Raw genomic sequence first — 24,272 nt, forward strand, 5'->3', positions numbered from 1 at the left:
TGGACTTTTTGGAACACCATTATTTTGGTCTTACTGAGATTTACTGTCAGGGCCAGGTCTGACAGAATCTGTGCAGAAGATCTAGGTGCTGCGTTAGGCCTCTTGGTTGGTGACAGAAGCACCAGATCATCAGCAAACAGTAGAGATTTGACTTCGGATTCTAGTAGGGTGAGACCGGTGTGCAGACTGTTCTAGTGCCCGCGCCAATTCGTTGATATATATGTTGAAGAGGGTGGGCTTAAGCTGCATCCCTGTCTCACCCACGACCCTGTGTGAAGAAATGTGTGTGTTTTTTGCCAATTTTACTACACACTTGTTGTTTGTGTACATGGATTTTATAATGTCGTATGTTTTACCCCAACACACTTTCCATCAATTTGTATAGCAGACCCTCATGCCAAATTGAGTCGAAGGCTTTTTTGAAATCAACAAAGCATGAGAAGATTTGCCTTTGTTTTGGTTTGTTTGGTTGTCAATTAGGGGTGTAGGGTGAATACATGGTCTGTTGTACGGTAATTGTAAAAAGCCAATTTGACATTTGCTCAGTAATTGTTTTCATTGAGAAATGTACGAGTCTGCTGTTAATGATAATGCAGAGTATTTTACCAAGGTTACTGTTGACGCATTTCCACGGTAGTTATTGGGGTCAAATTTGTCTCCACTTTTGTGGATTGGGTGATCAGTCCTTGTTTCAAATATTGGGGAAGATGCCAGAGCTAAGGACGATGTTAAGAGGTTTTAGTATAGCCAATTGAATTTGTGTGTGTATATTTGATCATTTCATTAAGGATACATCAACACCACAGGCCTTTTTGGGTTGGAGGGTTTTTATTTTGTCCTGTAATTCATTCAAGGTAATTGGAGAATCCAGTGGGTTCTGGTAGTCTTTAATAGTTGATTCTAGGATTTGTATTTGTCATGTATATGTTTTTGCTCTTTATTCTTTGTTATAGACCCAAAAAGATTGGAGAAGTGTTTCCCATACATCTCCATTTTGGATAGATAATTCTTTGTGTTGTTTGTTTAGTGTTTTCCAATTTTCCCAGAATTGGTTAGAGTCTATGGATTCTTCAATTACATTGAGCTGATTTCTGACATGCTGTTCCTTCTTTTTCCGTAGTGTATTTCTGTATTGTTTTAGTGATTCACCAATAGTGAAGGCGTAGATCAGGTTTTCCGGGTCTCTATGTTTTTGGTTGGACAGGTTTCTCAATTTATTTCTTAGATTTTTGCATTTCATCAAACCATTTGTCATGTGTGTTCATTTTCTTCGGTTTTCTATTGGAGATTTTTAGATTTGATTGGGAGCTGAGAGGTCAAATATACTGTTAAGATTTTCTACTGCCAAGTTTACACCTTCACTATTGAGTGGAACGTTTTACCCAGGAAGTTGTCTAAAAGGGATTGAATTAGCTGTTGCCTATTGTTTTTTGGTAGGTTTCCAAACTGCATTCCTTCCATCTATAGCATTTCTTAATGTTTACGTTCCTTTGGCTTTGAGCCTCATGATTGAGTATTGCTCTGTTCAAGTAGACTGTGATTTTGCTGTGTCTGATAGGGGTGTCAGTGGGCTGACTGTGAACGCTCTGAGAGACTCTGGGTTGAGGTCAGTGATAAAGTAGTCTACAGTGCTACTGCCAAGGAATGAGCTATAGGTGTACCTACCATAGGAGTCCCTCGAAGCCTACCATTGACTATGTACATACCCAGCGTGCGACAGAGCTGCAGGAGTTGTGACCCGTTTTTGTTGGTTATGTTGTCATAGTTGTGCCTAGGGGTGCCTCTCTCTCTTTCTCTCTCTCTCTCTCTTTCTCTCTCTCTCTCTCTCTCGCTCTTCCTTCCCCACTGTTCTCCACCCCCCCCTCTCTCTCTTCCTCCCCCACTGTCTTTCACACACATTGCCTCTCTTTCTCTTGCTCTCTCTGTCTTTTTCTCACTTACTTAGATCTTTATGTTTCTAAGAACCCCTGATTGTTTTATCTGTTGTACCCTCCTGTGGGGTTTGGTCTGACTGATTACCACTAAGCCTCCTCTGCTCCTCTCGCTCTCTGTCTCTCTTTGTCTCTCTCCATCTCTCTCTCTTTCTCTTTCTCTCACTCTCTTTCTATCTCATTCTCCTTTACCTCGTCTTTGAGTGCATCGTAATGGTGGTGATGGGTGGTCTGTGGACACTATTATGTTGAAACAAACTCCCAAACAAACTACCCCTTCTCTTCCTTCCCCAGGGTTGAGGGCTAGAGAGAGATGGAGGGAGGATGGAAAGGAAGGAAGAGGGGAAAAAAGAGCATGAGGATAGGAGGGAGGAGAAAGAGAGCCCCACCGACAGATATATAGAGAGAGAGATGGAGAGAAAGATGGAGAGAGAGAGATATACAGAGAGAGAAAGATGGAGTGAAAGATGGAGAGAGAGAGCTACATAGGGAGAAAGATGTAGGGAGAGAGAGATGATGTCTTGTTCTGGGCTGCCTTGGCTGGTATCACTGTGATCTTCAAAGCCACTCAAACAGCCTCTCGCTCAGGAGAAAGGAAGAGGAAGAGCTAGCACGCTTGCTGCCTCCAGGCAGAAAGGCATCGCTGCTTCAAAGTTTTTATCCCCCTCTCTCTTTTTCATGCTCAGTCACTCCCTATCTCCCTCTCTCTCTTTCTCCACCTCTCTCTACCCCTCTCTCTCTCACTCTATAACCCTCTCTCACTCTTTCTGCTGTATTTAAATGACTTTGTCTATTGTATTTAGTTTATCCAGTGAACATTCAGACACCACCCCAAAAGGTTAGGACAGATCATTTGAATTTCTACCACTGCAGTCACAATATATCACTCTGTCACTTTTTCATCAGCTCACCCACATCTCCTGCAGCATGCAGACTTTCCCTGGAAAGACAAGGAACGACTGATCACAACCAGTCAGCGCTCTCCCTCCTACAGTAGACATCTCTCCTCCTGCCTTTTCCCAGAGACGCAGAGACACTGCCAGTGCCAGCCCGCTCCTAAAGAAACCCTAGTACCACATGTGGAACACTAGCTGTCTATTTTTGGCTTATTTTGCTCTTTGTGATATTATTTGGTGCTTGACAACCAAATTAGTCTTGTTTTTGCCTTCTCCTCTCAGTTTAACCCCCCGACTCCATATCAACTCCGTATTTCTCTCCATTTCTCCATTTCTCAGCAGGAGACGTTTGCTCGATTTCCATTTAACAAAGATTAATTATTGTCCTCCGTCAAATACAAATGTTAATTACATGCGTGTAGTGATCCCCTAATTCAACAGCATGACAAAGCGAGGGTATTGTTTGCCCAGCGTGGTTCCCTGGGGAGGTCTTCACCGTGCTTTATGAGTCTGCTTTGAAACATGATTAAGGACTTGTTCTGCCAAGGCCCAGTGCTGGAAACACTCAGGCCTAGAAACACACAACAGAACCCAGGGTTTTGCTAAAATCATACACAGATGCCATGGATGTCAATGGATGATTTGCACAAACGTTTTGAGTGTGTAATGTTATAAGATTCAACTTTCAATGTGTAGCCTACACTGAAAAAAAATGAAGGTTCTTAAATGTTCTTCCTCGGCTATTTATTAAAGGGCCAATTCTGCCATTTTTATCTCTATTCAAATCATTTCTGGATAACAATGAAGTACCTTACTGTGATTGTTTTCAATTCAAATGGTCAAAAATGAACAAAAATAGCTTCTTAGCAATGAGCAATTTATCAAGCAAGAATTTTGCTAGGGCCTTCTGGGATTGGTCTGAGTGGGGAGGGGAAAACTGAAAACTAACTGTTATTGTTAATTTTAGCTACTGTTCAAATAGATACGGAGGGGAGTGTATGTTTTAGTGTCATTGAGGATTTGAGTTCGCTTCAGAAGAGTTTAACAACATTCCCAGTAATTGGATGGTTGAATCAACCAATGAAAAGGAGGAATTTATAGTCTTGATCATTTGGTTGTTTCTCTGTAGCGATGCAGGTGGGCCAAGTTGAAAGGAACACAGTGCTCTTTCTGGTTTTCCAAATGAAAGATCTGCAATGAAAGGCATTGCCTGTGGCATCCCATAGCCAAAGAGCCATTAATCAAAATCATCTTATCTCTCCTCTTTATCTCTCCAATAAAGAGATGACTCACCTGGAGACATGAGCCCCAGCAAAAACACCAGCTTTAACCAACTTTTGCTACTATATCCTTTGATTCACAACAGCAAAGCTTTACCAAACGCTTTATTACAAAACCTCTGTTTTCAGGCCATCAGAAGGCTCAAGTGTTTCTGAACTAACCTTCCTAGCAGGAATGTATTGCAGTGTTATGTGACATCAGTTTGAATGTATGAATATCAAAGTAGCTGGGTGAATAACATGTCCCTTTGGTTTCCTTGTGGGTTTGGGTGGAAAAGCAGGCCATAGTTATTCTATGATCTCTCCGCTCGCGTTAACCTCAGTGCTCTCTGTGTTTGTTTTGACTTCAGGATGAGTTGGCATGTAGGGGGACAGGCAGAGCAGAGTAAACTGCTTGGATGAAACCAGTAAATGCAACTAGACAGCTTGACAGGCCACTGTATTCCCATTGTTAGAAAGCAGATCCAACGGCCCCCCGTTGCCAAAACACCATAATCTGGTGCACAGGAGCTTGTTGGCACCTGAACTGGGTAGGACGGGCTCGTGGTAATGGCTGGAGTGGAATGAGTGGGATGATATGAAATACATGAAACTCGTGGTTTCCACGTGTTTGATACCATTCCATTCACACCGTTCCAGCCATTATTATACGCCGTCCTCCCCTCAGCAGTCTCCATTGGTCTGGTGGGAGGTAAATGTTTGCCTCATACAATAACCATTGTACTGTATGTGTCTCAATGAGCTTTATATTGTTATGTGCAGCTCATCAAATGATGCGTATAAGCTGAGTGATTTTTATACAGGTCCGATACAGAGTTGGATAATGACAGGGAGATGATGAGATAACGGCACTGTAGCCATAGTAACTATCCTTCAGTTCTCACATTCTAATGAGCTACAACACATTTTCTCACTTCTTCTTGTTCTATTTCTCTGCCACTTTTCCTTTCTTTGGGGGTTACATTAAAAAAAAAATCCAGACAAAATACTGCCGTTCATCTGACTAATTTTGTTGCATCCGCATGGTGTTCAGGCTGTGGCTGTGGGCTCTTTCCATTAAACTCTCCCATGGTGTACCTGCACCTCATTGTAAACTGTGCTCTACCCTTTCACTCATGTACTCTTAACGGTTTACATTCAGAGGCTGTGGCTTTGGTGTTTTGTCTTTCCTTCTGCTTAACGACAGGCCATCCCTCCATGCTAGTGCTTTTGTTGCACTCTTTCCTAGTCCGGTGTACCAATTTAACGGAAGCTTTCATGCCTCATTTTGGACCTTTTTATCAGAGTCTGGCCTGAATACCGCCCTCTGTGTACAATGAATGCCATTTCCAAAGGACTGTTCTTAAATGTCACTTTCCGTCCATTCTTGCTGCCTACTCTCGCTGTGTCAAAGGGCAGTGTTTTTAGGAATGTGTTGAGGAGGCCTACACTTCTCTCAACCATCCAAACCAGTAGCCCCATGCCAAGTAGAGGGAGAGGGGTCTGGGGGTCCTTACCCCTTTTGTGAAAAATTCCAGAAATAGTCAAAAGTCTTCAAATTACCAGACTTTGAACTGACGGTAACAGGAAGTCAGAAAATGATAATATGTTCTCAGAGACATGCTGAGGATGAACATTACCTGAATATTTTAAGCTCTCCTCCATCATTAGTACATCGTTAGTGCATTGAAACAGACCCAATTAATGTCATAGAAACAAATTACTCTTTCTTTCCATCTCACCCTTTTCCTAAAGCACAAAAAATCAACACCAGGCCTTGAACATTATGCTGGAGTGTGAACGTGTTTTTTGTATTTTTTTGTGTATTACTTTTTATTTTCTCCCCCTTTTTCTCCCCAATTTTTTACTAGTCTCATCACTGCAACTCCCCAATGGACTCAGGAGAGGCGAAGGTGGAGTCATTCATCCTCAGAAACATGTCCCGCCTAACCGCGCTCCTTAACACCCGCCAGCTTAACCCGGAAGCCAGCCGCACCAATGTGTCGGAGGAAACACCATTCAACTGACGAACGGAGTCAGCCTGCAGGCACCCGGCCCGCCCCAAGGAGTCGCTAGGGTGCGATGAGCCAAGTAAAGCCCCCGCAGCCAAACCTCCTCTAACCCGGATGACCCTGGGCCAATTGTGCTCCGTCCTATGGGACTTCCGGTCACTGCCGGTTGTGGCACAGTCCGGGCATGAACCCGGGTCTGAACCCAGGGTCTGCCCCACTCGGGAGGCCCTGGAGTGTGATTTTCTATTGGGGTTACCGAAGGCTTCAAGTGATTGGTGCTTTGATATTCTTATGTGACTCCTTTGATTTGTGCATTGAATTACGTTCAGTCTGCGTCTTGTTTTCTTTCCCTTTCTGTATGTCTTGTCATGACTTTCATAAATAATTATAGTAAACATTTTTTCTGTGTGACTACACTCGTTTCTGGTAATTAGAGGAAAACAGACACGACCCTATTTTCTTGAACATCAGATTAGTATGAGTCTTAATTAGATTGAGTTTGTAAGGCAATGAATATGTTATGTTTTGTCTTATGCTACCAGAAAAACACATTTGTCTTCTTGCCTTCTTCATGGTTTCTTCATGTCTTATTTTCCAATTGTAGTAACTTCTATCATGATTAAGGCCAGGAGTTATTTTTCACCATTTGACCTAACTAGGAAAACTTTGGGTCTTTCACTCGTCTTTCTGATTTTGACTGCATCTCGACACAAACACTGTGGTTCATTGTCCTCTTTAGAAACAGAACATACTGTACAGTAGGATTGCTCAGTAAGGTACATTACAGTACAATGTGCAGTACATTGCAGTATAAGGTGCAGTACATTGCTGTACAAGGCACAGTACAAGGTACAGTACATTACAGTACAAGGTGCAGTACATTACAATACAAGGTGCAGTAAATTGCAGTATATTACAGTACAAGGCGCAGTACATTACTGCAGTACATAACAGTACAAGGTGCAGTACATAGCAGTACAAGGTGCAGTACATTGCAGTACAAGGTGCAGTATATTGCTGTACAAGGCACAGTACAAGGTGCAGTACATTACAGTGCAAGGTACAGTACATTACAGTACAAGGTGCAGCACATTACAATACAAGGTGCAGTATATTGCAGTATATTACAGTACAAGCTGCAGTACATAACAGTACAAGGTGCAGTACATAGCAGAACAAGGTGCAGTACATAGCAGTACAAGGTGCAGTACAAGGTGCAGTACATTGCAGTACAATGTGCAGTACATTGCAGTACAATTGCAGTACATTACAGTACAATGTGCAGTACATTACAGTACAATGTGCAGTACTTTACAGCACAAGGTGCAGTACTTTACAGTACAAGGTGCAGTACATTGCAATACAATGTGCAGTACATTGCAGTACAAGGTGCAGTACATTGCAGTACAATGTGCAGTACAGTACAGTACAATGTGCAGTACATTACAGTACAATGTGCAGTACATTACAGTACAAGGTGCTGTACTTTACAGTACAAGGTGCAGTACATTGCAGTACAAGGTGCAGTACATCACAGTACCATTTATAACTGTTTGTCAGTTAATGATGGACTGGGCAGTTCAATGCAGTATTCTCACCCATTTTCATAATTCATGGTTGGCTTTTTACTTAACAACAAGCTGTCACCAGGCTCCTTCCTGTCTCTCACAATCTCTGTGGCCGGCTCAGCAAATAGGAAGTGACAAGGCTGACAGGCCTGCCAGTGTGGACGGCGAGTGGATAGCCAAATGTCACACCAGACCCTGTCACAAGTCCTTTGTCTCCACTTTAATGAGATTCCCAGCTTTCAAATGAGCCTAACTTGTGTGTGTGAGCCACTAAAATCACTTTCTCACTGATTAGAGCTGTTGGCAGCCGTGACTTTTATTTCTGTGGGTGACGGTATCCGTCATTAGCACATGTGGTACCTATTATTGTGTACTCAATAGTCTGCTGCAACGGCTTCCAGATTAAGTCTTAACACCTTCTTCTTCTTCTCCTTCCTCCTTCTTCTCCTTCCTTCTTCTTCTCCTTCCTCCTTCTTCTTCTTCTCCTTCCTCCTTCTTCTTCTCCTTCTTCCTTCTTCATCTTTCAAGTTTAATGTCGGTGTGCAGACCAGTTCTTTAGTTGCATTACCACGATATGCTGTTTGCCTAAACATCGCAGGGACCTCCTATAGAAAAGCAGAAGGAGTGCTAGGTCAGTGTGGTGGGCTGGGGCTGTAAAATGGAAGTCTTTGTGATGTGCAGCGCTTGCATTGTACGGTGTAGATGGAACATTTCACTTTACAGTCTTTGTTGAGAAACTCATCTTAATTAGCCGGCATCTCAATTGGGSTTTGGCAAATGAGCTATTTTCTGAATCAAGTGTTCCCTCTGCACACGTGGCTGGCTCTTRGAAAGTAGCAGCAGCAGGGTAGAGTTTTTTTTATCAGACTTGCTTACACGCAGCTGAGGTGCATGTTTTATTTGTATTAATTTTGTTTTAATTACGTCTAAACAGAGTGCACACTTGTTGTGGGAAAACAGTTATTTCAGATGAGAGAAGTGCATGAATTTACTGGGTGACTGTAGAGTAGTTTCGAATTTCCCAGAGAACCCATATTTCTCACTTCAAAGCTTATTTTAGTCTGATGCATTTTGATGTTTAAAAGAAATATGTAATATGAATATGTTGAATACTTCAACAATGAGACTTAGGCCCACAATGTCAACTCCAATGAGATGAGTAGTCTAATTTCTCCAACTAATCCCCTAAAAGCTTTCTGGTTCTATTAGAAAGGCAAGGCGGAAAGCTGTAACAATCTGTTTGAGAGATGGATTGAAATGTTATTTTAATCCTATTGCTGACAATCATATTAGACTATTTTGCCTCTCGCGCTACTTTATATCCACAGTGCTGCCATTTCAGCAGGGCTGAGAGTATTGCACGGCACCCTAATAGCACTTTGATAGATAAAACATGTTTTCCTTTGACAGAAATATCACTTCGGAGAATGATTTTGTCAGGGCACCTAATTCTCAGTCATAGCAGATTGGATATTGCCCACTGTGTGACTCATTGAACCCTCAGTGGAATTGGATTTCTTTTCTGCCTTCCATTGCTCCCAGATWCCACCACTTAGTTCCACCACGGTCGGTGTTGCACTCAGTGATCATTTGAATGTGCACAAGATGCACCAAATCTCTTTTACTCAGGAAGCAATCTGCTTTTTAATTAAGAAAGGCACTTTAATCYACCAAATTAATTACTTCTACACTTGTACTTGAGCTAATAAATATGATCATTTTGTTTTGTGATTTTTGTTCCGCAATGCTTTAAGCCTGAGTGTTTTCACTGTGTTTCAATTTGCTATTGGTATTGGGGTGGCAGGTAGCCTAGTGGTTAGAGCATTGGACTAGTAACCGAAAGGTTGCAAGATTGAATCCCCGAGCTGACAGCTGTCGTTCTTCCCCTGAACAAGGCAGTTAACCCACTGTTCCTTGGCCGTCATTGAAAATAAGAATTTGTTCTTAACTGACTTGCCTAGTTAAATAAAGGAAAAATCACATAGAATCACATCACAAATTCACTCTCAGGGAAGGATCTTACATGTAGAGGAGGAGAAAGTGCCTTTAATCGTACAAAAATCCTGGAGAAGAAACTACAGTACCTTTCCTCTTTGATCTAACACTTTAGCTGTCATCTCAATCCTTAACAGACAAGGTTTCATCTGACTGGTGCATTTATTGCGGCGACGACTCAACCTTATTAAGAACCTTTTGTAGCTTAAATCTCCACAGCTTGACAGCAGAGAGACTCACAGCAGCTCACAGCATTAGTCATAAATATAATTAAACAGAAGATTACATGATTCTTCCCAGACCCACATTCTGACAGTTGCATAAGCATCCAGTGTTTTACTGCATAGTGTATGTCTGGCATCACCATACATTACAATCTCCAACTAGAAAATGAGCACTGTGGAATGCAGGAACACACACGGACGATAATGTTATGGGCGAAGGCATACACACACACATTTATCTAGTTCCCGGTAAAAACTCCTCCATTCGGTGTGAGAACTCCCCCGAATACAAACAGGCAGGCAGATACACACACACGGGCACCACCGCACGCACGCACGCACACACACCACACACACACACACAGTCATCACATAGTCAGTTGAAGTTGGACTGCTGCCCCTCAAGCACAAAATGAAGGGCCCTCCAGCCCTCCCGCCCTGAATGTTACCTCTGAAGTGGGAACTGTAGGGAGAGGGCAGGGGCAAAGGTCACACACAAAGGCACACACACACACACACACACACACAAACAACCCCCACACACCACACACACACACACACACACACACACACACACACACACACACACACACACACACAGTCATCACATAGTCAGTTGAAGTTGGACTGCTGCCCCTCAAGCACTTCACAGAGCTTAGCACACAGATACTGTATATGAATAAAACATGTTCACCTGATGTTAACGATGCGTTGAGAAGAGTGTCGGGTGAAAGTGCTCCAATAACATCTCTTCTGCACCGCCAGGCAGTCAGACAGCCTTAAATACGGGATAATGACTGCTAATGCTAATGGGGGTCTAATTTCAAAACGCAGAGCTCTTCAGTAACCAACGCAGCAAGGGCAGAGCGCCCATAAACTAGTCATTGAAATAGTGTTGGAAGGATCACAATTGAGACTGGAGGGTAAAATATTTCGGTGGGAAAGTGGAGGTGGAGGAGTAGGAGGGGGTGGGGGAACATTTCCTCTCTCCTGACTGCTCTTCTTGGTGGCCCGCGTCACAAATCACATCCAAGGACCAGTCAGAGCTGGGAGGGCTGCTGCCACTTTCAGGGGGAATATCTCCATTTTGACAGCCTGTGGCCTGTGGGCACCTACTTTGTGTGTGTGCCTATGTGCGTGTGTGAGCATGTTTGTGTACATTTGTGTGTGTGTGTGTGTGTGTGTGTGTGTGTGTTAGCATGTGCGAGCGTCTCTCTCTCTCCTCTCTCGTCCCTCTCTCCTCTGTCCTGTGTGAGCAGCAGTGGATTCAGTAAGCTCTATGGCTGCTGTGTTTTCTCTTGACGACACGGTTAGCTAAATCTGGTGGCCGTTGGGGGGGATGTGGGTACAGGCCAGTGGAGAAGGGGGTAGTGGCACCGCTAACCACCATCAGGCAGCTGCTACAGACATGTGGACACACACACACATTTACTGGATCCCCCCCACAAACTGTCTCCCCTGGAAGCCCATTCTCTAACTCTGTGTTGGCCTGACRTTTAGTTGTCCTAGCCAAAGTTGTGTTATTAAACTGTGTCACAAATCCACAGCCACAGAGTCTTAAGCCGCTACCCAGTGGAAACTGGCTGTGGTGCGAGGGAGATTTGTTCTGGGTGTCACTGTGTGTGTTGCTCAGCCCTGTGTGTTGTTGCATGGTGGTCAGTTCTTCGTTATTCCCAGATGGTGGATCAGGACCCATTGGTGGTTCACAGCCCTTTCTACTGGCTTAAGACTGGATTATGGCATTAGTCTTCTGATGGTGCCTTTGCCAGTCACTTTCTCTGTTCTGGAAGGAGAGGAAGGAGGAGAGTTCATACCCAATCTCAAGCAGCTATGCAGTTTAACCCATGTGAGAACTCCAGCCCGTTGTTTCTTCTCCAAAGAGGAGAGTGTGTTGTTTCGGCAGTGATGTCACAAGGCTCCCTTCGCTGTTCATCTTGAAGGGCCATAGCGAAATTCCTAAAAGCTTTTGATAGACCACAGAACAAAACCTTTTGGGAACCACTGCTGTAGCCTGTATGTCACTGAAGGGCATTGACCGGCTGGACCCTGGGCAGATGGCCTTTTCCAGTGCCAGTGGGTAGGAGTAGAGGACCAGGTTGGTGTGATGAGGAATGTGCAGTGACAATAAGTTCATTGACCGGAGAGGGAGCCTCTGTCTCTCTGTGTGTCCCCACCACACCCTCATCACCAGTCATCACAGCATTCTCTCCATTCTCTGCAGCCTATAGACAGGACAAATGTCACTCTGGGAATAGTGAGGAACCCCTCTTAAAATCACAGGAACTTCAGTGTGAGAGGAACACTATCGTAGCACTACTGTAGCTCCTGGAGGGATTCTCTCTGTTGGGATTCTAATATATCAAGGTAAGCACGGTAACTGTCAACTATCTGTTATGGTTTCATAATGAGAGTGAAGTAGTGTAGATACTGTGTTGCTGCTTCTCAGAGAGACTGATCTGAGAAAAGTGGTGGTGGTGATACCTGGAGATTCTTATCAGGGTGTTGTATGTACGTGTATAGAAGGAAGTAGGAACTACTGTCACTTCTTTGATCAGCTGGCAGTTTTATCTGCGTAGTTGAACAGTTGTCGTCTGTCTGGGAGATGAGGAAAAGCTGTTTATCTTATCTTGGATTGTCTTTGATCTGATTTATTTCTCATCTGGGGAAAATACTGTGATAGGAAAATTACATATTTACCTGGTTTGTTTGATATTAATAGTTAGCAATTAATACTTAGCAAAAAGGGCATTTGTGTTCTGTTTAATTCTGTGTTTTCATGGGCTCCACTCTAGTTCCCTGTAGCTAATCTGGACGTATGGTCACTGGAGATGGCTTGAGCTGACAAATGAGTTAAAGACTGCATTATATAGACAAGATGTGGTGGGTGTAACCGAGACAGAGATAGCCAGGAGGAGTTTAGAACAATTCCTAATTGTCTCTAAATCATCCTTGCATCTGGAAAACTAAGCCACGGAGGGGTTAAGAGAACAACCCACTTGCAATTTTTTTTAACCTTTATTTAACTAGGCAAGTCAGTTAAGAACAAATTCTTATTTACAATGATGCCCTAGGAACAGTGGGTTAACTGCCTTGTTCAGGGGCAGAATGACAGATTTTTGTCAGCTCGGGGATTCGATCTAGCAACCTTTAGGGTACTGGCCCAACACTCTAACCACTAGGCTACCTGCTGCCCCAGTAATAAAAAATAACGACAGGATGAACCCAGAGTGGTTTATGATGCTCCTCGGTCTGCATGAGGGTTGGTTGAATCAACCATGGCTGAACATTGTTAGTGTCAGTGGGGGGCAGGGGGGGGGGGGGGGTCGACCAGCCTCAKTATTGCAATAATTAATCGATATTAAATAAAGATCATTGTTTGAAGAAATTACCAAATCTCTCTCAGTACTGAATTTCCACGACAATACTCGAAAGCTTTTGAGTATATTTCGGAAAGACATGGTCAATTGATGCAAATATATTAAAGTACAATGATTAGGTTACTTAACACAGAAACAAAAGGAGGGTGGTTGGTCGGGGAGGATGGGTGGGCGTATAACTTGACTGTCTAGTAACTCAATTGTTGCGTGTTTGAACCACGTCATGGACAACTTTAGCATTCTAGCTAATTAGCAACTTTACAACARCTTACTACTTTTTAACTACTTTGGTAGCATGTTAGCTAACCCTAATCCTAACCCTTTCGCTAGCATGTTACTTTAACTAGCTTGTTACCTAACCCTTAACCCTTAAACCTAACCCTAACCTTAATCCCCTCCTAGCAAACATTAGCCACAACAAATAGAAATTTGTGTAATGTACAGTACACTAATGCGTTATCAAGAAATTAAATTTTCTAATACACACAAAAGTGAGCTGTGAAGAAAATTGTGTAATACACACGAAAAATGACTGTCCCTGTCACAAATTTCTAATAAGTAATTAAGTAATTAGTATTTCACAATGAACTGTGTTGATCAGCTAGGTTTTGAGGAGGTGGTGTATTTTTTTAAAGACACCTTGGTGTTTTATGAGTCAGTGATAGACTGTTTTTATTCAATTCAGTCTAGGCGAGAATCCTTGCCAAAGAAACTAAATAAATACAGCCTAGTGCTGCAGCACGGAGTGAAGAGCTTACCGGTAAACCTCAGTGCTCCCCACACAGGCTCAGCCCTCTTGGGAAAATGGGAGAGTGCTTCAGCGATTATCAGATACCACACTCGTCAATAATACATGTCCAGAGATGGACCTGTGCAGCATATGAAACTCATGTGTCCATTTGTGAAACATGAGTTGATGGTATGTGTCGTTGAATTACTCTGTGTAAGTGTGTTGGGGAATGTAGTGTGTGTGTTTGTGTGTGTGTCCAGGATTTTCAATGGTTTGTGTGTATGTGTGCATCCCTCTTGTGTATGCATGAGTATGCTGGTCCGATGCTGGTGGTCCTGCCTGACGCAGTTGCCAGTACTGATGCCAGTGCTTGTCTCCGGTCTGGACACAGAGAGGAGAGGAAGGAAGATAGCCCAGGCCTGCCCAGTGTTCTGGCATCACTAACACAAGGCTCCCCTTCGTATGGTTGGAAAAAACGCCTTCCTCAGTCAAAGCTATAAACAGGGGTGCAGTTCCACCGCTACTGCTGTCGTTGATGGCCTTTCTGTTGATTCAGCTCAATTTGCCATCAAGTAAACAAACAAAACATGGTCACTCCGCTTCATATCGCTGTGTTGTGTGTTATTACGGTCCGTCTGTGCAGTCATAATTGCTCAGCGATATTAGGCTAAGCTGGGGAAAAGGTCCTGTTGGCTGCTCATTGCTGCTGRTGATTTTAATATGTTTAATAGCTGGAGTTCCAGTGAGCCTGTGTGGCTTGTAGGTATTAACAGTATCTGAGCTCCTATCCACATAACTGAAGAACCATGAACAGAGAGGATTAATCATCCAGCCAGTGGATTATACAGAGGACGAGGGAGAGAGAGATGCTGATTCATACAAAATTGGGAAATTGCCCTTGAACAAACAGAGGGCTGTCTCAATAATGAGAGGCAAGCAGATAGAGGAGAGAGAGGAGATAGAGGAGAGAAAAGGAGAGAGAGAAGGAAAGAGAGATGAGAGAGAGGGGAGAGAAAGGAGAGAGATGAGAGAGAAGGTTCGAGAGGAGAGGGAGAGAGAGAGGAGAGAGATGAGAGAAAGGAGAGGGAGAGGAGAGAAAGGAGAGAGAGAAGGTAAGAGAGGAGAGAGAGGAGAGAGAGAGGAGAGAGAAGGTGAGAGAGGAGAGGAGAGAGAGAGAGGAGAGAGAGAGAGAGAGAGGAGAGAGAGAGGGAGAGAGAGAGAGGAGGAGAGGAGAAGAGGGAGAGAGAGGAGAGAGGGGGGAGAGAGGAGAGAGAGAGAAAGTGGAGAAAGAGGAGAGAAAGAGGAGAGAGAGGGGGAGAGAGGAAGAGAGAGAGAGAGAGAGAGAGGAGAGAGAGAGAGAGAGAGGAGAGAGAGAGGGAGAGAAGAGGATGAAGGAGGGGAGAGAGAGACGGTGACGGTGATATATGCTTAAACTCTTAGAAAATAGTGTTCCAAAAGGGATGTTTGTCTGTCCCCATTGGAGAACCTTTTTTAGTTCCAGTAGAACCCTTTTCAGTTCCATGTATAACTATTTTCTCTTGCAGGGAAAGAGGCGTTGTTGTGCGTTCTTCACAACTGTGTTAATATGTGTGGACCATGATAGTTCCTTAGGGATGTGGACACTGAGGAACTTGAAGCTCTCGACCTGTTCCACAACAGCCCGTTTCCTGTAGTCCACGATCAGCTCCTTAGCCTTTCTGACGTTGAGGTTGTTGTCCTGGCACTACACTGCCAACTCTCTGATCTCCTCCATGTAGGCTGTCTCATCATTGTCGGGGATCAGGCCTACCACCGTTGTGTGGTCTGCAAACTTAATGATGGCCACGCAGTCGTGGGTGAACTGTGAGTACAGGAGGGGACTAAGCACGCACCCTTGAGGGGCCCACGTGTTGAGGGTCAGCATTGCGAATGCGTTGTTGCCTACCCTTACCACCTTGGGGCAGCCCGTTAGGAAGTCAAGGATACAGTTGCAGAGGGAGGTGTTTAATTGCAGGGTCCTTAGTTTAGGGACGAGCTTAGAGGGCACTATGTTGTTGAACGCTGAGCTGTAATCAATGAACAGCATTCTCACATAGGTGTTCCTCTTTTCCAAGTGGGAAAGGGCACTGTTGAGTTCAATAGAGATTGCATCATCTGTGGATCTGTTGGGGCGGTATGCGAATTGGAGTGGGTGCATTGGAGTGGGTCCAGGGTGTTTGGGATGATGGCGATGATGTGAGCCATGACCAGCCTTTCAAAGCATTTCATGGCTACAGATGTGAGTGCTACGGGGCAATAGTAATTGAGTGCAGACTGTAGTGAAGGTATAGGCGGTGACCTCCTAGAGGGGAGGATGATTAGACTTGATTGGAGATGAAGAGGAAGCTCCCTGACAGCTCAGTGGCCAGACAGAAGAGATGTCACGACCCTACAAACACTCTCTCATCACTTGCCTGAGCTGAGGCCATCACAAACCTGACAAAGGTTAGGATGTATCCACGTGTATTTGTTCACACATCCAAGTGTAGACATGTGTCTAAGAGTAGGGCTTTGGATTTCTCTTGGTTAGGTCACAATGTTCAGGTAAAATGCAGTGCCCCATTTATGAGTGCACATATGATCAGGGTTGGGGTCGATTTCATTTAAATTCCAGTCAAKTAAGGAAGTACACAAACATTTCAATTCCAATTCTCTTCGTGATTTTCAATTAGGAAAATGTTGAATTTGAATTGGAGTTTGGTTCACTTTTGGAGTTGACTGGAATTTAAATGGAATTGACCCCAACCCTGCATATGATATAATACGACGTGATTATACGTTACGATGCAATGTTATAGAAGCTGTAGAAGCTATAGAAGTTATAGAAACACTGTCACCACCGATAAATCCACGATAATTGAGAATTTCAATAAAAAAATTATACGGCTGGCCATGCTTTCCACCTGGCTACTCCTACCCCGGTCAACTGCCCTGCACCCCCACAGCAACTCGCCCGAGCCTCCCCCATTTCTCCATTTCTCCATCACCCAAATCCAGATAGCTGATGTTTTGTAAGAGCTGCAAAATCTGGACCCCTACAAATCAGCCAGGCTAGACAATCTGGACCCTCTCTTTCTACAATTATCTGCCGAAATTGTTGCAACCCCTATTACCAGTCTGTTCAACCTCTCTTTCGTATCGTCTGAGATCCCCAAAGATTGGAAAGCTGCTGCGGTCACTCTAGACCCAAACTGCTACAGACCTATATCTATCCTACCCTGCCTTTCTAAGGTCTTCGAAAGCCAAGTTAACAAACAGATCACCTACCATTTCGAATCCCACCGTACCTTCTCTGCTATGCAATCTGGCTTCCGAGCTGGTCAGGGGTGCACCTCAGCCACGCTCAAGGTCCTAAACGATATCATAACTGCCATCGATAAGAGACAATACTGTGCAGCCGTATTCATCGACCTGGCCAAGGCTTTCGACTCTGTCAATCACCACATTCTTATCGGCAGACTCAACAGCCTTGGTTTCTCAAATGACTGCCTCGACTGGTTCACCAACTACTTCTCTGGTAGAGTTCAGTGTGTCAAATTGGAGGGCCTGTTGTCCGGACCTCTGGGAGTCTCAATGCGGGTGCCACAGGGTTCAGATCTCGGGCCGACTCTCTTCTCTGTATACATCAATGATGTCGCTTTTGCTGCTGGTGATTCTCTGATCCACCTCTACGCAGACGACACCATTCTGTATACTTCTGGCGCTTCTTTGGACACTGTGCTAACTAACCTCCAAACGAGCTTCAATGCCATACAACTATCCTTCTGTGGCCTCCAACTGCTCTTAAATGCAAGTAAAACTAAATGCATGCTCTTCAACCGATCGCTGCCCGCACCTGCCCGCACGTCCAGCATCACTACTCTGGACGGTTCTGACCTAGAATATGTGGACAACTACAAATACCTAGGTTTCTGGTAAGACTGTAAACTCTCCTTCCAGACCAACACTAAGCATCTCCAATCCAAAATTAAATCTAGAATCGGCTTCCTATTTCGCAACAAAGCATCCTTCACTCATGCTGCCAAACATACCCTCGTAAAACTGACCATCCTACCGATCCTCGACTTCGGCGATGTCATCTACAAAATAGCCTCCAACACTCTACTCAACAAATTGGATGCAGTCTATCACAGTGCCATCCGTTTTGTCACCAAAGCCCCATATACTACCCACCACTGCGACTTGTACGCTCTTGTTGGCTGGCCCTCGCTTCATACTCGTCGCCAAACCCACTGGCTCCAGGTCATCAACAAGTCTTTGCTAGGTAAAGCCCAGCCTTTTCTCAGTCCACTGGTCACCATAGCAGCACCCACCCGCAGCACGCGCTCCAGCAGGTATATTTCACTGCAAAAATTGCTGAAGCTGGAGACTCTTATCTCCCTCACTAACTTCAAGCACCAGCTGTAAGAGCAGCTCACAGATCACTGCACCTGTACATAGCCCATCTGTAAATAGCCCATCCAACTACCTCATCCCCATACTGTATTTATTTTGTTAATGTTGCTCCTTTGCACCCCAGTATCTCTACTTGCACATTCATCTTCTGCATATCTATCACTCCAGTGTTTAATTGCTATATCGTAATTACCTTGGCCAGGTCGCAGATGTAAATGAGAATTTGTTCTCAACTAGCCTACCTGGTTAAATAAAGGTTAAATAAAACATTTAAAAATAAAAATAGGCTAATGTGTGTGTTCTGTGTTGTTGTGTGTAGCTGCGGGGCGACCAGGGTGGCCGGGATGCCACTGTGTGCCCTGCCAGTCCACGGTGGATGCTGAGGGGCAGGAGGACGGAGTGGTGGGGACGAAGTGTAGCAGGCTGGGAGGGCACCACACATCTGGAGACATGAACCTCTGCTGGAACGAGATCAAACGCAAGTCCCACAACATCCGGTAAGACGTTGCTTACAATGGGGTTCAATGGGGTTAGGATTCTCCTTCACATTGAGTTTCAATGGGAGTGTTATACATGTGTTTCAATGGGAGTGTGTTTTACATTGGGTTTCAATGGGGTTAGGATTCTCCTTCACATTGAGTTTCAATGGGAGTGTTATACATGTGTTTCAATGGGAGTGTGTTTTACATTGGGTTTCAATGGGGTTAGGATTCTCCTTCACATTGAGTTTCAATGGGAGTGTTATACATGTGTTTCAATGGGAGTGTGTTTTACATTGGGTTTCAATGGGGTTAGGATTCTCCTTCACATTGAGTTTCAATGGGAGTGTTATACATGTGTTTCAATGGGAGTGTGTTTTATTTTGGGTTTCATTTGGTTTAGGATGTGTTTTAAATTAGGTTTCAATGGAGGTAGGATGTGTTTTAAATTAGGTTTCGATGAGGGTAGGATGTGTTTTAAATTGGGTTTCAATGTAGTTATGATGTGTTTTAAATTGTGTTTCGATGAGGGTAGGATGTGTTTTAAATTGGGTTTCAATGGAGGTATGATGTGTTTTAAATTGTGTTTCGATGAGGGTAGGATGTGTTTTAAATTAGGTTTCAATGGAGGTAGGATGTGTTTTAAATTNGGTTTCAATGAGGGTAGGATGTGTTTTAAATTAGGTTTCAATGGAGGTAGGATGTGTTTTAAATTGGGTTTCAATGGTGTTAGGATGTGTTTTAAAGTGGGTTTCAATGGGGGTAGAATATTTTATATATTGAGTTTCAATGGTATGCATGTGTTATACAGTATACTGGGTTTCAATGGGAGTGTGATATACACTATATTTCAATATTTCAATATACCATTTACTTTAGGCAGTGGGAGAGTATCAACAGAACAATTTCAAGAAAACACACAATGTTTCAAAACCCTGCTGTCACAATGTCGGGTTTTGAAACATGCTGTGCAAACAAGCGTCTTCCAGCCACTCTTTCATGCGCCGACGTTTGTGCAGTGTTTGTACTTCTAATATCCTACGTGTACTAGCATTTCTAAGCTGTTGCTCTGATTTGTTCACTGCTGTTCCCACAATTAGAAAAACATTGTCTCTATAATGTGCTGTCACGTAATGAAATATTCTCAGACACATCTCCAAGTGGGCCTATTCATTATTAATAATATGTGGGTTAATAGTGAGGTCTGCATCTGCAAAACAATTAGGAACAACTGTAGTACTGCTTTGATGACTAATTGGAAGGCGCCCAAGCTTGGCATGTCATTGGTCTGACTTTAATTCAGCTGGCATCCTATTTACAGGATTGGCCCCTTTAATGACTTACTTGACCCTCATCATCCTGGTGCTTCCAGCAGGGACATGTGGGGATATTCGTTAAGACAGTTCCCCCTGCAGCGTTTTGTAATGAGATCACTATGGATAGCCTGCAGTGGTAGCACACACTCATATGCACGCATACAGGCATACACTCACGCACGCACGCACGCACCCACACACACACACACTCAACCCCTTCTGACATCATTTGGCCCACAGCGAGAGAGAGAGAGAGACAGATCGCTACGGTCATGTCTTTAAAGGAGTGGAGAGCGAGTGCTAAGAGATGTCCCTGAGAGATGTGTACAGGACTGAGTGCCAACTCCTGGACAACTGGAGGTTGGTTTATCTAATGGCTTGTCAGGTTTTGATGGATATGTTGTGGTGGAACTTCTGTTCCAATGGCAGAGGTAGGAGGAGGAGCTAAAGGCAGCTWTCCTACTTCTGTCTAACTGGCCAAGGCCTCTCTTGCTTCTCCTGCTCCTGCTTGTCACCATAGAAACCACACTACAACCCCTAATCTACTGCTACTGCCTAACACCATGGTCCTGTATAGGCTAGCTGTATAAGCTATTACTCACTTACTTGTGAATGCTCAATGCATTGAAACACGTTGATAAGCCTTAGTCCACATCACCAAGCCTGGTAATTCATAGAATCTGAAGGTCGACATTTATATATATATTTTTTTTTCAGTGTGTCACACCAGTAGAGGTAATTATATATTTTTTCAACAAAAGAGAGTCTAAGGACTAGACGGAGTACAGTCTGTTATTGGTGTTGTGTTTATTATACAGTTACCGAGGCGATGGTTGTTTGCTTGAGGTGTGTCATGATTAAGACTCCAATCAGTGAAACCACGGCTCCATATGATAAATATTCTGTATACATAATGTGGCATAATGAACTCTAAATGATTATGGATGTGAATGGGAAAACACTTCATTTCCCCAGGTACGTTGATTAAACAGGAATAGATCAGATGAACTACGACTGCTACACATTAACCCCTTAGAGTCAATCTAAGTTACACAACAAAACAATCCCCAYCATAATCCGTCAGTTTAGGCTAGAGATATCTGTTTTTTTGCATTGGATGCGTCTCAATCCATCGCATCCGCCAGTGTCTTACTTCCTTCATCTGTGGTAATAGGTGGCAGAGCTAGAGCGGTGTTTGTCAGACAGATGAGAAAATCGGTCTTTTCACAAAAAACGCCTGTAGTGTCCGAACGATTTGACTTACAAACTAGCGTCACGGGACTCATCTGAAGGTAACCAGTGCTGGATTTTTTTTTACGAATGGAGTTTTGTTAAATATGTGTAAAAATATATATTTCCTGAGTTTGTTTTATATCTCCTAGATTTAGGACTGACACTTCAAGACCTTGTTTCTTATGATTTATGTTTTGACTATATTTTTGACATTTATGAATGTGTTATTCAATGCGTTTCTATGGGCTTTAGTAGTAAAGGCCAAAATCAATATTTGTTATTTATTTTATTTTATTTTATTTATAAATTTTTTAACCAATTTCGTGGTATCCAATTGGTATACAGTTTTGTCTCATTGCTGCAACTCCCGTACGGACTTGGGAGAGGCGAAGGTCAAGAGCCGTGCGTCCTCCAAAACACAGCCCAATCAAGCCTCACTGCTTCTTGACACAATGCCCACTTAACCGGAAGCCAGCCGCACCAATGTGTCGGAGGAAACACCGTACACCTGGCGGCCGTGTCAGCGTGCACTGCRCCCGGGCCGCCACAGGACAAGGACATCCCTGCCGGCCAAACCCTCCCCTAACCCGGACGACGCTTGGCCAATTGTGCGCCGCCCCATGGGTCTCCCGGTCGCAGCCGGCTGCGACAGAGCCTTAGACCACTGCACCACTCGAGAGGCCCCCAAAATCAATATTTTATATATTTTTTTTATACCTAAAGGGGTCCTAAAATTCTAAATCATATAGCTAAATGATCCATAGTATGACCATCTTAAAACAATTCTAAATATCAGTTTAGCCCCCCCCCTCCCACAATGTCTTAGACTCTAAAGAATTAACCCTTACAATCTAAAGTACCTAGAGCTTTAGGAAAAGGCTACTTGGTTGAACAAGACCATTATACTACCTGTGAACAATACAATTCATAGATTATTGATGCCTGACTAATCTGTTGCCTTTCAGTTTTGCCTAAATTATCYTCATCATCATCATCATAATACCAAAGTTTATAGAGGTAGTCTTTGTGATGTCCTTGAAACAGTGGGCTATTGTTCTTGTGGTGTGTGTGTAACACTGCCGTGCTGTGTGCAGTGGCCTATGGAGAATGCCCTCTGGGGGTGACGTGGGTGGCAGACTGGCACGATGGGAATGTGTGTGCCCGTAGAGGGAGGGACACATGGCATGGCTGGGATGGTTTCAGAGTGCCACTCGCCTGCGCTTGGATCTTCTGTGTGGGGGCAGGGCCAGAGACTCTGAGCCTGTCTCTGTTCTCCCTGTTCTGTCTGGTTCATGGCAGGGCTCTGTCTGGCTCTCTTTATTTATCTCTCTCTCTCAGTAGTTCTCTCTATTTTTCAGTGTCCCCTTTCCATCGTCCTCTGTCTTTTTCTCTCCCTCTCCCTCTCCTTCTCCCCATCTCTCACCCTCTCTCCCTCCCTTCTTTGTCCTTGGCACCCTTCCTCCCCTTCTCTCCTGGCAGTGCCCCCTATAGTCAGTCAGTGTTAACTACAGTGGCCGTGTTGCGCCCCACATTATCTTCCACCAGCTCTTCCCTGCAGCACTTCCTGGCTGAGCCCCTACAGGCCCTGTTGAGCTACAATATTAATGATACCTGAATAGACTCTCTGTCAAACATTACTAGGGGTCAAGGGTTAAACGAGCCCTCAGGCCAGTGGGGTGGAAGAGGTGGGAATAACTCAAACATTATTGGACCATTTCAACATCAATCATCCAGTCAGATGGTGTGGCTGGAATGGCATCTTCATATGAAGATATTGTCAGTAGTTTGTTTAGTGTTAGAGTGAGATTTTGGAAGCCTCTGGGTTGTGTTTAGGTTTTCTTGTTGGTTCCCTGATGGGATGCCTCGCTTAACCATGTTTGTTGATGCTGTTTGAACATACAAAGAAGTGCTTGATACAGTATGTGCTATTATCCCTTTGATAATACATATGTACCTGTTTGATAGTAAATACTTGTGATAATGTTAGGGTTTTGAACAGTTGGATTTTGTGATTTTGTGCAGCTCTCTTCTATATGAACAGTTCAGACCTTCCCCTTAAAGTCCTGCATCGGGTTCAATACCCATGTTCCCCGTTGATGACCTGCAAAGAAAATCAGCTGGCAGGTGGAATGAAAATGAAAACATTCTTTCAACCTGCAGGGCAGGCTCGTGGTTCAGAAAAAATTACAGTGCATTCGGAAAGTATTCAGACCCCTTGACTTTTTCCACATTTTGTTACGTTACAGCCTTATTCTAAAATGTTTTTTGTTTTTTTAAATCCTCATCAATCTACCACATAATGACAAAGCAAAAACAGGTTTTTAGAAATGTTTGTACATTTATAAAAAATAAAGAACTGAAATATCACATTTACAATATTATTCAGACCATTTACTCAGTACTTTGTTGAAACACCTTTGGCAGCCATTACAGCCTCAAGTCTTCTTGGGTTTGACGCTACAAGCTTGGCACACCTGTATTTGGAGAGTTTCTCCCATTCTTCTCTGCAGATCTTCTCAATCTCTGTCAGGTTGGATGGGGAGCGTCGCTGCAAAGCTATTTTCAGGTCTCTCTAGAGATATTTGATCCGGTTCAAATCCGGACTCTGCCTAGGCCATTCAAGGACATTCAGAGACTTGTCCCGAAGCCACTCCTGTATTGTCTTGGCTGTGTGCTTAGGGTCATTGTCATGTTGGAAGGTGAACCTTCGCCCCAGTCTGAGGTCCTGAGCGTTCTGGAGCAGGTTTTCATCAAGGATCTCTCTGTACTTTGCTCTGTTCATGTTTCCCTCGATCCCGACTGGTCTCCCAGTCCCTGCCACCGAAAAATATCCTCACAG

General features: G+C 43.9%; 1 pseudogene; it reads left to right on the top strand.

Moving 5' to 3' along the window:
- The first annotated feature begins 14,294 nt into the window (after positions 1 to 14,294).
- The window catches only part of LOC111967162 (dystrophin-related protein 2-like), a 78,347-nt pseudogene continuing 68,369 nt past the window's right edge, over positions 14,295 to 24,272 (top strand).

Source organism: Salvelinus sp. IW2-2015, linkage group LG8, assembly GCF_002910315.2.
Source record: "Salvelinus sp. IW2-2015 linkage group LG8, ASM291031v2, whole genome shotgun sequence".
Classification (NCBI taxonomy): Eukaryota; Metazoa; Chordata; class Actinopteri; order Salmoniformes; family Salmonidae; genus Salvelinus; species Salvelinus sp. IW2-2015.